Raw genomic sequence first — 5186 nt, 5'->3', positions numbered from 1 at the left:
TATATATATATATATATATATATATTAAAAAATAACGTCGACCACTAACGTGGACAGTTAATGCGCTAGAAATAGATCACATCGTGTGTCTATTAAGACATAAATTGTTCTCAACATGAAATATAGCAGCATACCAAAAGCGTGAGCGGGCAAGACATTTAAAATCACCTAAAAAAGCATTATTAAATGTATGTATGTATGTATGCATGTATACGGATGAAGGGCACTCAGCCAATATATTGGGAGTTACATGTATGGATCAAAACAGTCTGATTCAAACTCGTTGGTATTCTTGAGCTGCAAGCGTGATGCTCGTCGTCAGCCATTTTGAATTTCAAATTCAAAATAGCTGACGACTAGCATCACGCTTGAAGAGCAAGAGTAGCAACGAATTTGAATCAAGCTGTTTTGATCCATATCTATCTATCTATCTATCTATCTATCTATCTATCTATCTATATCTCTGTCTGTCTGTCTGTCTGTCTGTCTGTCTGTCTGTCTGCCTGCCTGTCTGTCTGTCTGTCGATGTGTCTATCTGTCTATCTATCCATCCATCCATCTTTCCATCCATCTCTCTCTCTCTCTCTCTCTCTCTCTCTCTCTCTCTCTATATATATATATATATATATATATATATATATACACACACACATACATACATGCATACACATAGGCACACACGCACACAAATATTTATGAGATTACAAGCTGTCCACTTTACCTAATTTAAGCTTAGTAAATGTTGCTGACGATCAATATGTTTCTTTCATTACAAATTTCTGCACGTCGATCTAGATCGAAACCGTAAGCGCTTCACGGTACATATTGTTCGCTACAAAATATTTTATAATTGCAAAGCAATTCATGTTACATGTCTCTGATGCTACCGTATTATTATTTATTATTTGTAGATATTGCAAATACTCATTCACCCTATGTTGTCTCAGAACGGTGAAAGTGAAGCCAGTGGCGATGGTGATAATAAGACGAGCAGCGGCAGTACATCGGAATCCAAAATGGACATTGTAAAGTGAAATGAAAACGTGAGAAAATGACAAACGTAGCATGTGTTTAAAACATGAAACGTCCCACTGCTGTAACAAGTCTAAAGAACAAAGAGTGCTTTATACAGCGATGGGAAAATTGCAGTATCAACACATATATTGCACGATAATTAGTAAGAAATGAAACTCACTGATTAGGAGAGATAGAAAATGTACTGGCTGTGTGGATGGACAACAATAGTGCCGCAAGCCTATAAATCTTTTATTTAATCCAGCGGAAGGTTGCAATTATCTTTGAAGTTTTAAGTGCTGAATATGTTCAGTATATTGGTGAATAAACGTTTACTGGTAATCATGGATGGTTGCACAGATTTAAGGCTTGCTCAGCGTGCGAAATATAAAGGGGAACTGAGAGACTACGAGGTTTGACGAAGAAGCAGAATGGGAGTTTTCTAAATTATTGTGGTTGTGTGATAAGAAGCTTGGTACGTGTGGTATGAAGGCGGCGAGCTGGGAGAAACGTTAGCACGCCGGGCGAAATGCTTAGAGGTATATCGTCTGCCGTTACGCTCTGAATTCAAATTCCACCGAGGTCCACTTTGCCTTTCATCCTTTCGGGATCGATAAATTAAGTATCAGTTACGCACTGGTGTCGATATAATCGACTTAATCCCTTTGTCTGTCCTTGTTTGTCTCCTTTATGTTTAGCCCCTTGTGGGCAATAAAGAAATAAGAAGCTTGCTTCCCAACCACACGGTTCCGGGTTCAGTCCCACTGCGTGGGACTAGAAGACTTAAATTTAGTAGCTGATAAAGAGATAAATGAATTAGAAAGGAATTACAATGAACTTATATTGCTTAGCTACTTTATTAAGTGTTAAATGGTTACTGCAACATGTACTTAGTAATATTTTAATAATCTACTGAATAAACTCGCGCATTTAATATTTTATTTTACTATTTAGACTGCGTGGTATTTGACTGAATTCTTGTTCACACACTCACAACCCTGCTATACTGACATTCGTGCCCGCTCACGTAAACGTTCACACGTTCAGGTAGGTGTATGATATATATATCGAATATATTTATAAATGTGCAAGAGTATGAGAGGGTATATATATCCTTCAGCATTCACGTTTTACACTTTCCCACCTACATACCAGCATACACACACACACACACACACACACACACACACACACACACACACACACACACGCACACGCACATACATACATATATATAAATCTAAATATATGTATGTATGTATGTATGTAATACAAAACTGTGTATATAACACGTATGCACGCACACACTATATATAGAGAGATACACATGTATATACACGAGCATACTCGAATGCACACACACACATATATATATATACATAGAATATATATATGTTTATACACATATCTATATAAAAACAGAAATATGCATATATATATGCATATATATATATATATATATATATATATATATATATATATATATATATATATATATATATATATATATATATATATATATATATATACACATGCCAACATACACACACATATACACATATGTAATTAAGTATATATGTACATACACATTTCTGTGTAGGAGGTAATACAAGAAGACAAGAATGCAGAAGTTGCTAAATTAACAAAAGTATAAGGAAAATATATATAAGTTAGGAATGGGGAAATGGATGAAAAAATGTGGAAAGCAAATGGAAAAAAGTATATAGAAATTAAGGAAAAGAATTCTGAGAAAGGAATAAATGATTAAAGGTAGAAGGTTCTAGAATCAAGAAAGAAAATACAATAGGAAGTAAATCTGAGAATTTGCACAGAAAAGGACAGAAAAAGAGGCAGACATGACAAAAATAGTTGAGAATATATCGAGAAGAATTAAAGCATAAAAATGATGGTGAATAACGTAGGAAAAAATAAACAAAACAAAAGGTAATAGTAATAGAGAAAGAAAGAGACGATGAAAAATAGTAATAAATGTTATGTGGTAAAAGAACACAAAAGATTAAATAAATGTAGTGAGAAAACTTGGAATAAGGAATTCTCTAGAAAAAAAGCGGGAATAAGATATGTATAGAAATAAATATATAGAGAATAGAGTTAAAAATAAGACGCGCCTTAAGCTGTCATCTCGCTTCCACGAGGGATCTAGACAGTTCAATCCGCACGAGGCGAGGAAGTGGGGCGGCGAGTTCCGGGTGCATGTGTGATGGAGATAGATAATTTCTGCGTATTTAGCATGGCTGTTTAGCATAGTATTGCTGAGAACAGGGGAGTTAACCTAATTTTGGCTCCGGGCGCTGAGAGCCGATGCTATGCCATTGTTCATCTCCTGGGCTTTTATCTAAATCAGTCATATTCAATTTTTCCTTTATTTATTTATTTATACCTTCAGCTTGTTCTTGTTCCACTTCGTCAATTAAAAACTTGCAAATATATAGGCTACTTAACAAACTGACCCATACCACTGAGGAGTATCTTTATATGCTCTATTCATTGTGATTCTCAGTTCAAACTTCCACCAAGGTCAGCTTTGCTTCCCACCGTTTCGAGGACCAGAAATTAACGCACCATTCAGGTACTGGTGTAATGGGCTACTCTCTTCAAATCGAATTTGCTGGCCTTGTTTTTATCTGAAACTTTCTTGACATCTCTTTTCCTATTTATAACGGCGTACACATATGTATGTATGTACGTATGTATGTATGTATGTACGTACCTACGTACGCATACATGCATGCATGTATGTATGTATGTATGTATGTATGTATGCATGTGTGTGTGTATGGTATATCTATTTATATATATATATACATATATACATGCACACATATATAGATCCAAAGAGGGTGGGGGAGATCTGCATCGGAGAGACTTGTACTATTTCGAAAAATCGATAGAAAAAGTACAATGAAATTGCGATGGAAGTGGACACTAGAACGTTTTGGATACATAGTCTTTCTTCCGGAAGAAGTTGACAAAACGGGAATAGGAGAATGACAGTCTTGCATTAAGTATGTTTGATAAACTGGCTGCAACTGATGATGAACGCAAGATACGTAGACAGGAAGTAGTAGGAAAAATTAGTGAAGGGAAAGAGGTAGAAGGACAGTGAAATGACATGGGAAAGAGAAGTGTGTGAGGTTGAGAGTGAGGTGAAGGAAAAACTGAGGTAAGAGGGAAGCTGAAGGTTAGAGAAATTACTGAATTAAGAGGAGGTGTAGGAGGAGTAGAAAAAAGAACCTCATTTCAACCCGAGGCTTGTAAATGAAAATTTGTTTCTTTCCTTTGCTTCAGTATGCGGATCCAAGTTGTACAGAAATGCCGCACACTGATAAGTGAATAATGGCATGGCTGTTTTGTGGAAGTGTGCACAACAGTTTGGCTAGGCGCACATTGTTTTCCTGTATTTCTTTTACTTCTTTCTTGTCAGCTTTACCTTGCAGAAAATCTCTGTCCGAAACGTTGGATTTACCATTCAACACAGCAATTTCACTGAGTACTCTCTGTCGAATTAAAAACACTCACGTGCGTGTGTAACACCCCCATTCTCACACAATGCCCGTATAACAGCTTTCTACATATACGTAGCTGCCTGTTACTAATATAAGTAAGACTTCTCAGCGAAAAAATATACAAATATGAAATATAGCGTGATGAACTATGTGGATTATATAATATAGTACATTTGGATATGAAATATTTACGTCTTGCTTTGTAAACTGTACCACCAGGACGTAAATTTATCCAGTTTTTGAAACTCACTGGTGCATGGAATCTAATTTCATAGAGAAGCAAATTATACGACAGAGAATGTGGTATCAGCTGGATTAATTTGAAACTCTGTGTTCTAATTTCATCAGCAGTACTGTACCTTTGTAAAATGTGCAAAACACAACCCATTATTGAACGAGTTTTGTCAATACTTTGAGTACATAAATTGCATCGATTCACATATGCTACTTAATCTTGGCAACAGTTCAAATGATGCATAACGGGTGCTTTAATAGTGTTTTGTTTCATTGTATTGCTATATCTATTGTACAACAGCTATCTATAGATTGGTATCCAGCGTTGTGTATAAGAGACTCGTGTAAAACCTGTGTTCAATATAGTGTATAACACCCCAATATATATATATATATATATATATATATATA

General features: G+C 35.5%; 1 protein-coding gene and 1 long non-coding RNA gene across 6 annotated transcripts in view; one reads left to right on the top strand and one right to left on the bottom strand.

Annotated features, from left to right (window-relative positions):
* LOC106875512 (uncharacterized) overlaps positions 1-2057 on the top strand; it is a 25316-nt gene extending 23259 nt beyond the window's left edge. Inside the window, exon 3 of the long non-coding RNA XR_001410125.2 lies at positions 912-2057. This is a non-coding gene — a long non-coding RNA (uncharacterized LOC106875512). The remainder of the gene's footprint in view (positions 1-911) is intronic.
* LOC106875510 (uncharacterized) overlaps positions 1-5186 on the bottom strand; it is a 337304-nt gene that overhangs the window by 72262 nt on the left and 259856 nt on the right. The window lies entirely within an intron of this gene.

The sequence above is a fragment of the Octopus bimaculoides genome, chromosome 3 (genome assembly GCF_001194135.2).
Source record: "Octopus bimaculoides isolate UCB-OBI-ISO-001 chromosome 3, ASM119413v2, whole genome shotgun sequence".
NCBI lineage: Eukaryota > Metazoa > Mollusca > Cephalopoda > Octopoda > Octopodidae > Octopus > Octopus bimaculoides.
This window is presented reverse-complemented; position numbering and strand designations above follow the sequence as displayed.